The sequence below is a fragment of the Rhinolophus hipposideros genome (genome assembly GCF_964194185.1).
Source record: "Rhinolophus hipposideros genome assembly, chromosome: 6".
Lineage (NCBI taxonomy): Eukaryota > Metazoa > Chordata > Mammalia > Chiroptera > Rhinolophidae > Rhinolophus > Rhinolophus hipposideros.
In genome coordinates, this window is record NC_138052.1 from 75,284,963 (window position 1) to 75,297,713 (window position 12,751).

At 38.1% G+C, this 12,751-nt stretch overlaps 1 protein-coding gene across 8 annotated transcripts in view; it reads right to left on the minus strand.

The window, feature by feature from the left end:
* The window catches only part of CMKLR2 (chemerin chemokine-like receptor 2), a 42,189-nt gene extending 41,163 nt beyond the window's left edge, over positions 1 to 1,026 (minus strand). For 3 of the 8 annotated variants that reach the window (XM_081052121.1, XM_081052118.1, XM_081052115.1), the window contains exon 1: positions 794 to 1,026. The gene's annotated coding sequence lies outside the window, so the exon portion shown is untranslated. The remainder of the gene's footprint in view (positions 1 to 793) is intronic. The other 5 variants (XM_081052117.1, XM_081052122.1, XM_081052120.1 and 2 more) reach the window with 3 other exon arrangements.
* Positions 1,027 to 12,751: the final 11,725 nt, after the last annotated feature.

Here is a 12,751-nt window from a genome sequence, read left to right on the forward strand (position 1 = left end):
AGGGGTCTGGAGAAGGAGATTACTCGGACATTTCAAAGGTATGTTATCTTAGATGCAAAAAGACAACAGACAGGCTCACTTAAGGTAAAGACTGACCTTTGTCAGGGAAGCTACAGGTCTGGGATGTGACTATCCGCCAAGACTCACTTTTAGTTAGGAATTTGGATGTTCAGACCAATTTGTAAAAAATGGGAAAACTTCACTGCTATTTGGTATTTTCGCTCTTGTCATACAAGAAGGTGACTGTCTCCTTGTGTAAGGGCCTTTCTTTTGCCTGTTTTCTTCAGGGTAGGCAGGGTTGGAGATTAGACTTTGGGCTTTGATTGAGTTGAACAGTGAGGCTGGAACCATGCAAAGCCTTTTCTAGACATTAAAATGGACTCACAGTCGCAGACTCAGTGGCTCTGGGAGGTCACATCAAGGAGCTATGCCAACCTGGCCATACAAGACAGCTTCCATAAAGGACAGATTCTTAAAGGCCACTGAGGACAAAGCCTTCGTCACATTCTTGCTTGGAATTCTCTATGGCCCCTGCAGGAACTGAGCCTTCAGGATGCTCAGTAAATCTGTTAGAGGATTTAGCTCTACATCTTTTTAATTAAGATACACACACTTTAATTACCTGCGGAAATGTGGGGAACAGCTTCTATTGTTATCTCTAATTTGAATAAACCTTCCCTTTTAATATGTCAAATGCTAAATCAAATGAGAGCCACGTATGAGGAATTAGATTGGCTTTCTTAACGACAAATCTCAGGGCCGGAAGCTTTTGGAAGGCAAAGCAAACACTCACCTCTTAGAAGGTGCCTCTGCCAGGCAGCTGCAGGGAGAGATGTGGGCAGAGGCTTCACGGTCTGGGCTCTGAATCTTTATGGTTAGTAATTTCTCTGGGAGAACTGGTCGCAGCTACCCCGAGTCTTGGAAGAAGTACTTCCTCTTTTTGTAACCAAGGGAAGCAAATAATCTTTTAACTTACTGCCCTAGAAAAAGAAATGTGGTTTGCCACTGGTTAAATAAATCTGGTGTATATCACTTAGTCAACAGACATCTGGGTGACACCATCCTTGGCCCTGATTCAAGAGAAAAGGACTGCTCTGGGAGTTCAGGCTGGTTCCAGCCCTTTAATTATGCTACTTTTCTTGTTAAACTGCAGATTATGGATATGATGTAAGTGTATCTGGATTTTTCTAAAATGTCACATTTTGGGAAAGGACAAGGAACAGAGAATAAAGCATATTTTCCTGACTTCTTTAAGTGGTTCAATCACTACTTGCATTTTTCATTAGGAAATTGGTAGCCTGGGGCATAGTGCAGCTGCTGAAGTGTTTTGTTTGCTCTGCATGGTGTTTTCTAGAGTTTGAATCATTTAAAAATCAGGAGATCTTACATAGCCATCTAGGTTATCAGTTCCTCGTGAAAAAATTGCCAGATGGGTAACAGTGGGCCTGTATCCCACAAGGGTATACAGTTGGAGGAAGCTGAGTACTGCCTACTCCCAGTACCTGACCACTTTGGGAAGGCATTACCTTACGCCCTGACCCCCTTCATTAACCCACGACATCCATCTGGGCCCTCCAGAATTCTGCACTTTCAACCCTCTTGTTCCTTTTGAATTCTTTTTCCTGTTGAGTTTCTTCAGTTTAGGAAAGTGGAATACACAGAAAGCTAGGCCATCAAGGAATCATTTTTATTGCATAAGGAATTTTGGGTTTGTTCATTGAAAAAGTATGAATCCCCTACGTTTCTCTAATACAACTTGAATGCATTATCAAATATAATTCAATTAACAAAACCAACTTAACCAGCTTAACTATGGAATGGGGAGCAATCTGCCCAGTGCAGACAATAAGGGAGTAAATTCCCTGTCTGCAAGGAATTTAAAAACAATAATAAAACCAAGTAAGCCCTTCTGCTTTTTGTGATCACCATGAGTCAGCAATTGTAAATAAAGTCAGTGATGAAATACTCCTCTCCTCAAAAAACCTTTTACTGGCTTAAGTCCTAAAACAATTGCTTCAATTACTATGAGTTTCAAGTATATATATTTGTGTGTGTATATGTGTATATGTGTGTATATATATATATATATATACACATATATGTGTATATATATATATACAAAATTTATTTTTAGTAGACAATGTGTGTTACATAAAAGGTAATTCCATATTTTACTTTTGTTACTTATTCTTTAATACTCAATGTATTTCACATGAAAGTTCATTGAAAAAACTCTCATTTATAGTCACCCCAGTACCACGCGTGGACTCAGTTAATCTTTCTTTGGAGATTAGGTTGGTAATGGTTCCAAATCTTTGGTACAGTTTGTGTTTCCCTACATTTAAACAATAGATTTGAAACACATAGTAACAACACAGTCATGGTAAAGATGAAGAAACAGAACTTAAGGCCTTTCAACTTCTTTATTCCATTTCACCACTTGGGGTTTTTAGTTATATTTAAAACGTAAAACTGTGAAACCGAGAGGGAGCTGCAAGGTGTACTATCTTTTTTGTTTGGCGACTGTAAATTTTAGTCTACAGATGAACTTTTTAAACCTAAAGTTGGATAATGTTTTTTTACATTAAAATTCACTATAAAAAATTGTCTTAAAATGAAAGATTGATTTAAGAAGTAAAAGCATTACAGCAATGATGTGATTTAATAGTTGCCTAAAGAGTATCTTCTGCAGGCATATCAGTTTTATTAAAATTAAGTTATTAATTGCTGATGTTGGGGAGGAAAAGGATCTTTTCCCCATCCACCTAAGGGGGACTCCGTGACAAAAAACAGGTTAACAAGACCAAAGTATACAAATTTATTTAATGTATGGGAGTCTTCTTAAAGAAAGGAAGACCTGACGAAATAGTTAAAACTGAGTGTTTTTACCCTAGGTTTGTTGAAGAGTGGAAAGTCATGAAAAAAATGTGATAGAACAAAAAAGGGTATGTGCTAAGTATAGTGAATTAGGGGAAACAACAAGGCCTGTTTGTTCAAATTCCTCTTGGTATCTGGAAGATAAGCGTGGTCTTTTCCTCAGGTATAGGGAGGGCATCTCTCACACGAGGGTTTTATAACTTGCTTCAGGAGAAGGTCAGAACGTTCTTCCTACATAAGCTCTTCTCAAATTCCTTCAGTTTAAAAATACTCAATATGCCAAAGTGTGTATTTTGGGGTAGCATGTTCTGAACCTTGTCACTGGACAGCTATTTGAACAAAATATTATTATAGCCGAATGTAACCAAGGGATCTACAGTCAAATTGGCAGTTAGATATAAAAAAAGTTGAAGAAATAGTTGTTCATTTTCCCTCTTCTTGTACTGTATTATTTATTTATTTTTCTTTTTTTTTTCCAGGCACAATTATATAGACAAAGTTTCAGTAAATGAAAATTCTCACCATCTGTGTTTCTTTTGTTTCAGTTCATGATAAAACTGAAAATAATTTGGTCATATTGAGGAGGGGGAGCTACTAAAAATTGATATGTTCCAGGTGTCAGTGTTTATGTGTGCCATGGCACACAGGGACTGTCAAGGTAACGTAGGAGAGGAAAAACTTTTCCTCTACCCTCTTAGGTTCTGTAGCTGAGGCCTGTGAATTAAACTGAAAAAAGAGAGATGAACAGGAGAGAAAGTTTATTTCTCGTGTACACAGGGACTTCACAAAAAAGAAGTTAAAACTCAAAGAAACAGTGAAGTCTGAGAGCTCATAAACCATGTTAACTAAAGGTAATAAATTGTGGAGAAATGACTAGATAAAATAAAGGGGATGGTTGTGCTTCTAGGGATGGTATATGAATATCATAGGAAGATAACTACCAGGAAATGTATGGTAGATAAAAGTTTTTAGTAAGTGCTATGATCTGAATGTTTGTGTTCCCCCCAAATTCCTATGTTAAATCCTAATCCCCAAAGACGGAAGACAAAGAGTTCCTCCTATGCCTGCCTTTTTTTAAAAAAAACTTTATTGGTAGATATTGGGGAACAGTGTGTTTTTTCCAGGGCCCAACAGCTCCAGGATGTCTAGTTGTGGGAGGGCGCAGCTCAGCTCCAAGTCCAGTAGCTGTTGGGGGCACAGCCCACCATCCCATGCGGGAATTGAACCTGCAATCTTGTTGTTGAGAGCTCGCACTCTAACAAACTGAGCCATCCAGCTGCCCCTCTGGCAGCTTGTTGTCTTCAGTCTAGTTGTGGAGGGCGTAGCTCACTGGCCTGTGTGGGAATCAAACCACCATCCCTGTTGTTCAGAGCTCACGTTCTAACCAACTGAGCCATCCGCCTGCCCCCTATGTCTGCCTTTTCTTAAATTACCTTCAGCTCAAAATAATCCTCATGTCAAAATGGCATGTTTGGGGTGATGTGATGATTGCTTTGAGTATCCTCTTGAATTCAGTAAGATATATTTATGCCCACCGGATTTATTCTGTTGGGTTGGAGTGCTCTGTATTGAATTTTTCAATTTTTTTCGTTTTTTAAATTGTGGTGAAAAAAACCCACTTGACATAAAATTTATCATATTAAACATTTTTGAGTATATGTTTCAGTCGTTCAGTATTCACCTTGTGAAACAGATCTTCAGAATTTTTTAATCTTCCAAATGTGCAACTTTATACCCATGAAACAAGATCTCCTGTTTTTGTACTAAATTTTAAAAAGAAACTGCAACTGACAATTTCTTTAGGCAAGGAAGGACACTTGAGCTAAGTATCCAACATGAAGAAAGGCAGTGTGAGAAGTGAGGGAGCCCACCTCACAGTGGCACTGTGAGGAGAAAGGACAGATTAAGCGGGTCCCAACAGGGACAGCCTGATTTGCCAGGAGTGGCAGAGAGGTCCAGGTGGTCCCTGGAGAGACTGAAAGGGGCCATTATTTTTACCAGGACTTGAAGGGGCTTGGTGTCCTTGCACTGAAATTGACCATGGAATGGGATGTCACCTGCTTGCTTAGGTAGTCAAGGTCATGCCATAACACCTTCCACCCACCCCTTCAAAGTAACTTTTAAAATAATAACTTTTTTCAATTGAAAAAATGAGTATGTTTACCATAGAATATCCAGAAAATACAAAAAAGCATAAAATGACAACTCAAATCACCCTTAGCTCCACCATTTTGAGAAACCAAACCCTTGGCATTTGGGCATATTTCTATATTTTAAAAATATTTATGTGAGATTAGGTTGTACTCGCAATTTATAACCTACCCATTTTGCTTACACCACGAACAATTTTCCATGTCATTATATATTATTCAAAAACATGTTTTTAATGACTATAATATCACATTCTACAGATGTTATTTAAGGCATTATTTTTTAAGGCATTTTAAAATGTGGCAACTTTATTACTATCCTAGAACACAAAAGGACAGTGCTGTCACACCTGTCTTCAAAGCAATTCCTGATAAATCTTATGCTGAAATAAAGCATTATCAAGTTGGATCCCCAAAATAAGCACATTTTAAGAAATGTTAAAGAGAAATATAAAACCCTAGCACAGGCTGCAATTTAGGCAAATAGAACCAGAACGTGGTATTATCTGTCAACAAACAACTTCGAAAGCTTTTCCATAAAATTAAATAATGATGTGATGTGTTATCCGGTACATTTGTAGCAGTGTAATTACAATAATGAGACATATTTAATATAATGAGACTCTATATTTTAAAAATGTTAAGTCATGCCAAGCATGCTATTTGGTGTTGCTCAGCTATTAAGCCATTTTATATTTTCCATTTCAATTTTATGAGGCCCAGGAAGCAAAGTGAGGAGAAATTTTTGTTGAATGATAAACATATTGAAATGGAAAAATGAAAGCTTCTCTCGCATCCTTCAGGCCAGTTAGCAACAGAGTTGCAAATTTGTAGCTCCAGTTATAGTCCACCAGACCTTGCTAATGAACACAAATTTAAGGCATTTTAAAGCATCATAAAAAGGGCATACTTAATATTTTATTTTTCCCCCTGTCATTTCAGCTATCAAAACATTACAATAAATGTCACATTTGGAAATTAACCTGGAAAAAAATCCCCAAACCATTATGGTATCAATGCACATAAGGATGATTATGGCCGAAACAGCAAATGGAAATGGCACCGAAGGCATTACTTATTGGAAGAAAAAGCAGTCAGATTGATTAAGTAACATTGTACTTTGGCATAAAGGGCTCAATTCTGAGAGAGGCTCCGACCACCCATTTTTCAGGAGAGGTCTTTCCTCTCTAGAACGGAGACCCCCCACCATTTTCTGATTAGGCAGTTATTTCAGAGAGAGAGGGGAAACCACCACTCACTGACTGCAAAACCTTGGGCTTTAGGAGAACCTCGATTTTGTTTCCAACTGCTCCCTCACTGACTGGCTGAATGACGTGTGACTTTCAACAAGTTTCTGAAATTCTCCCAGCTCTTGTTTTCTTAGCTGGGGAGTGGAAATAATGCTGTTACTTACACCATAGTGTTGTGAGGCTTGAATAAGACAGTATACGTGAAGCATAAAAGAATAAGGTCTCAATAAATATTTATGTTATCATCACTTGCCATGAATCATCTAAGGTGCTTTCCAGTTGCACTATTAACGAAGAGCTATTATTTCCTGTTCACTTAATGGCAGGGACAAAATTCCCTCCTCAAAATCCATTTTTTTTCCTTCTTTCTTGTCATCAGAACCACAATTTTATTTAGGACAGCAATGTTTCCAGATAAAACACTACGTGTCCAATCTAACCCCGATGCTGAGTATGGCCACTAAGATTTATGTAGAAAACATTGCCCAGGGCTTCAAGGAAAGTTGGCCCTGCCCTCGAGGTATGCCTGAGAGAGTTGATAAGATAGTGAAGCTTCAGCAGCTCTTGTGGAACTAAAGGGAGCAGAAGTGCAGGAGAGAAGTTACAAAATGTAGAATCCTGGCGATCTCAGCCTTGAAATTTTTGAGGCGTTGAAGGAATGCCAGCAACCTTCTACCTCCAAACGTACTGTTTCTTCAGAGAGAGAGGCTTTTCTATGTTTAGGTTACTATTACTCTGAGTTTGTTTTTATTATATGTCGCCAAACCAAATTGTAACTCACATGCACCACACCATGTTAAAATCCTTAAAGAATAATGAGAACTTCGTCATTCAAGATATCATTATAAAACTGTCTCCCTGTGTGAGGTAACTTGGTACGTTTGTTTTTGAAACAAACAAATAGCTTAACTGACTACGAATCTACCTCACAGTGTTATTATTAAGGACAAATGAAAAGCAAGCAAGCACATAAATTGATTGCCTAAAACAGTCCTTAGGATGTAGGGATTAGTTGGTTTATAGTGGCTGCCATTACAAGGCTATCACAAAGGGAAACAAATTAGAGAAAACCGTGTCTTATCCTTGGGGTAGAAACCAGGGACAACCATGTTTATAGCTTATCAATGGACTTTCTGTATTATTATTTTCCTAAACTCATTGTCTGATGAAGTCATTATTCAGGAGGATTTCAGCTCAAAAGTGATTGAGAATACAAGGCATGAAGGAAAGTCAATAAACCTCACGAAACTGGAAACACAAAAGGAGTGGCCTTCTACTCAAAGAGAGCGTGCCAGGCCACAATTTGTAATCGGACGTTATGTTTCTGGGATAGAGAGAAATCAGACAATTGTATCCGGTATCTAAGTTCTGAACTGATTATATCATTGTTCGATGTGCAGGTAAGATGTACAGTCAGAAAAATGCAGCTGTGCCTGGTCCTGAGAATTTGGCTCATCATTTCCTGACTCTCTACTCCTAATTGCTGGTGATACAGCCAGCGTACAACAACATGAAATAGGAATGAACTCAGTGGCTCTGTGTGAAGTTTTTCAATGATGGAAACATCTACATGGACCTTCATCCCAACCTATGATGGTCAATGTAATTAATGGGTGACTCGGAAACTTTCACATGGACGTCATTGCCAAAGTCCTGAGTGAAGTCATAATTCACAGGCAGAGGAGAATTGTTTTATTGGCTCAGTCTGTTTTAGCATCACACTGTTGTGTTTTGTTTTGTTTTTGATGTTTTATAACAATTTATTAACATTAAAAAGTTGTTTGATCTTCTATCCCATAAGCATCCATCCAGCTGCCTTTCAAGTGCTAAGCTGCATGACTGTTACTGTCATAAAAATGTCCTTGAAATCTTCAGGGTAACAGAAGGTCTTTGCTTAAAACTCCTTGATCCAGGCCTGCAGCCAACCCAACTCTTCACACCTTTTTATAAAAGCTCTCCAAAATCTATCCCCCAAGCATGCCATCCAAGTACCACAGTGTTTTTAATTAAGCTGTAAAAGAGCAATAAAATATCAAAGACAGCTCTCAAGCAATGCATAGTTATCTCATCTTAGATTTATTTTCACTGGATTTAGCAGAGAAGCTAATCTCAAAATTGTTGGCAGTATCCTGAGACATCTTATTGTGCAGCCACAGTGTCCAAGATGATGTGCAAAACACATAAAAGATAAGATTACTGCTTTCCCAACATTCGTCCCTGCTTATCCAAACTATGACCTAATTTAATTGGAAGGAAACATTTTTCTATGGCAGCCATTCATAGATATGTCATACATACATAGTATAGAATTGGTAACCACACTCTAAAATTATAAATCATTTTATGACATTAAAAAACAAGCTAACAATTCTATGCTATATATGAGACACACCTAAATCAAAGAGATTATGCTGCCTCCATACAACGGAGGCTTCTGCAGGTGAAAAAGGAATAAAAAATATATCTATATACTGATGTGTAGTGTTCAGCAAGATATATTTTAGTATGAAAAGATGGGTCCAGAACTATGTTATAGTATACTACCTTTTGAGTGGAGTGTGTGTCTGTGTGTGTGTGTGTGTGTGTGTGTGTGTGTGTGTTGACAAAGGTTCTTTGCTGGACCAAATTTTACTCAAGCTCCCCTGAACCCTCTTCTCAACAAGAATTCTTCCACGTAGAATTCAGTTTTAACAAGAATCCTGCTAAGTCAGTTTAGGAGCACTCCCCACAGTGATAACTTGGTTATAAATATGCTAAAGTAGCAGCCTCTTTCCCAAACACTCAAGAAAGCTAAGCAGTTTCCTTGGGACTATGCCCCTAGCTTGCCTTTCAAGGCCTTGGACCCTTGTTGGGATTATTTACCCTCCCTTGAGGGAGAGAATTTCTTTAGGATACTGCCTCAGAAAATCATAAAAGAGATCTGCATGGTCCAAATAACAGACTCAGAAAGAACTGGATATTAAAAGCTGGAAGTTTAATCCACTTAGATGAACTCTGGAAACACCAAGAAGGCTGCTCGGTGGCACCCAGGTCTATTTCTCAAGTCTCTGTGTGTGGTTCACACATCATAACTCACCATGGAAAGGATGAATTGCAGGATATATTAGACAAACAGAGCTTGGGACCCTTCCCATGGAGAATGGGGGACTCTTGCTAAATGGTTTTAGCGACATTCTTGCTGATACCAGAGTTTTAAGGAAATGCACAGATGGGCCTAGGATAAGGTTCAGGAGCCAGACTAAAGTAGTCAAAGACTCTTTGTCAGGAACCATATTTGTTTTAAATAACTAAAAGAGCAAAACTGAATCAAACGAAGAGAATACAGGGGAAGAAAAATTCTCCTCTACTCTCTTTAGGTCTCCAGCGGGACCTAAGAATTAAACTGATGTAATCTTGACAGATTAACAAGAAAAAAACATAAAACTTTATTAAATTTTATGTACATTGACATGTACATGGGAGCTTTCGCAAGAAAATGAAGATTCAAAGAGCCAGAAGCCTTTATATTCTTTACACAAAGTAACAAGAAATTTGTGAAAAACTGGCAAGACAAAGTGGTTTGGGCTGGGGTAGTAAAGGATGAAGTAACTAGGAAGATAAGGGATAGTTTAACAAAATTTGTTTGGACAGATTTCTTGGCTTCAGATTCTTTGTCTCTGGGGATAAGCGTGTCTTCCCTTCTCCTGGCACAGGGAGGGAACTTTTTACATGGGCGACTTATCTCTTGCTTTCAGGACAAAGGAGGGTCAGACTGTCCTTCCTGCACCAGCTGTTTTTTAAGTGTCTTTAATTCAAAGTAATCAACATGTCGAAGTGGCATATTTGGGGGTGGCATATTCTGGTTTCCTTCAAGAACAATCCTTAAAAATTGAAAGTGAACTGAAGCTAATGAACCAGCTATGTATCAAGTTGGTGGCATATCCATACAAAGACAAGAATTGCTTCAAGAGACTTTAAAACACAATATTCCCCTCCCCCACATCCTTGTAGGATATAATTTAAGGACAAAAGAACTGCAAAGCAAATACATGGTGATGGAAGGAGAACTGACTCTGGGTGGTAAACACACAACGTGAGATATAGATGATGTATTACAGAATTGTACATTTGAAACCTATGTAATTTTACTAATCATTGTCACCCCAATACATTTTAATAATAATAAAAAAAAGAACTGCCAAGAAGTTTTATATTGAAGTCAGGACTTACTATTAGCAGAGATATTGGCATAACATCAACTATGGAATATCCTTGCTTAAAATAAATTGAACCAAACCTAATTGCATCTCTAGATCTAACTACTGTTTTGCTGGAAATGCAGGGGATGGAGGAAAAGTTAAATGGCATTAGGAAAAAGCAATCAGCCACATCCAAAATATAGAACATTCTAAAGGATGAATGATTGTCCGACAAACCTGCGGTATAGGAAGAAAGGGGTATTATAATATAAAAGAGATTTAAAGGACATCATAACCAACTACAATCTTATTGGATCTTATTTGAATCCTGATTGCCTTTGTGACAATCAGATAAATTTTAATATGCACTGAGTAGTAGAACAGACAGATCAAGGAATCATTAATTTTGTCAGGTATGACAATGGAAAGGTGGTCACATTAAAAAGAAATCCTTATTAGTTAGCAATGCATGGTGAAGTATTTATTAGTTCAATGAAACGATATCTGGGTTTTTAAAATACTCCAAAATCAGGGGCCGGCCCGGTGGCGCAGGCGGTTAGAGCTCCGTGCTCCTAACTCCGAAGGCTGCGGGTTCGATTCCCACATGGGCCAGTGGGCTCTCAACAAAAAAATACAAAAAAAAAAAAAAAAAAAAAAAAAAAAGAAAATACTCCAAAATCCTGATGCTGAGCAAAAGGATTTAAGGAAGAGTATTGTCGTTAGGTAGAACTGTTTCAGCGATTACTAGTAGGGCAGAATGGGAAAAGTACTCTTTGGTTTAAGCAGCAAGGACGTCACTGGCAACCTTAAGAAGAGCCAGGCCAAATGATCTGGTGTTTAATTAGTGAGGAAGGGGTTTACGAATGGAGACAGTAAGATTTTACTTTCAAAAGGCTAGAAAGATACTAACAGAAAATAATAATAGTAATTGTAATAGTAACTACTGGGGTTTAAGAAAAGTTGGTTTGCTGACTTCCCTCTCCCCCTTTTGTTGTGAAGAGATTCTATAAGGAGGAAAAGGAGATCTCTCTTTCTTTTACTTTCTTTTATTCCCAGTTCAGTCACTAACAATGCTCTCTTTCCCTTTGCCAGTGAGACAGGCAATTTTTCAGAGTGTAAGCGCCTTCCCCCTGGGTCCTGGAGTAAACTTGGAGCGTAACTTCCAGCCAAGGTATAATGGATGTGTATAGTGAGAGCAAGACATAAATCTTTTTTATTTTAAGCCACTGACATTTTGGGGTTGTTTGTTATTATAGTATAACTTAGCCCATCGGACTTAGGGATACTTTTTTAAAAAATTATTTATTTATTTACGAGGCTGGACAATTAAGTTCGCGAACTCATCCTAGAAAAAGTGCTAGGTCATTGCTGAATATCACTATGGTCACCTTCGAAGTACTGCCCTTGGGAAGCTATGCACTGACGCCAGCGCTTAGTCCACCCTTCAAAGCAATTTTGGAACTCTTTTCTGGAATGGCCATCAGAACTGTCATCGTATTACCCTTGATGTGCTGAATGTCATCAAAATGTCTTCCTTTCAATATTTACTTTATCATTGGGTAAAGAAAGAAGTCACTGAGGGGCCAGATCAGGTGAGTAGGGAGGGTGTTCCAATACGGTTGTTTACTGGCTGATAACTCCCTAACAGACAGTGCCCTGTGAGCTGGTGCATTGTCGTGATGCAAGAGCCGTGAATTGTTGGCGAAAATTTCAGGTCGTCTAACATTTTCATGCAGCCTTTTCAGCACTTCCAAATAGTAAACTTGGTTAACTGTTTGTCCAGTTTTCACAAACTCATAATGAACAATCCCTCTGATATCAAAAAAAGGTTAGTAACACCGGTGTAACAAGTTTGGGAACTTAATTGTCAGAACTCTTATTCATTTATTTAGTTTTCTTCCCCCCCCCTCATGTTACCCCCCTCCCTTTTGGCAACCATCAGCTTGTTCTCTGTATCTAATGGTCTGTTTCTGTTTTGTTTTATTTCTTTGGTTTTTTTTAGATTCCACATATAAGTGAAATATGGTATTTGTCTTTCTCTGTCTGACTTATTTCACATAACATAATACCCTCTAGGTCCATTCATATTGCCACTAATGGCAAGATTTCATTCTTTTTTATTGTTGAGTAATATTCCATTGTGTATATATACGTCACATCTTCTTTATCCATATCAATGGACAGCTAAGTTGCTTCCATATCTTGGCTATTGTAAATAAAGCTGCAACGAACATAGGGGTGCCTATATCCTTTTGAATTAGTGTTTTTGTTTTCTTTGGCTAAACACCCAGAAGTG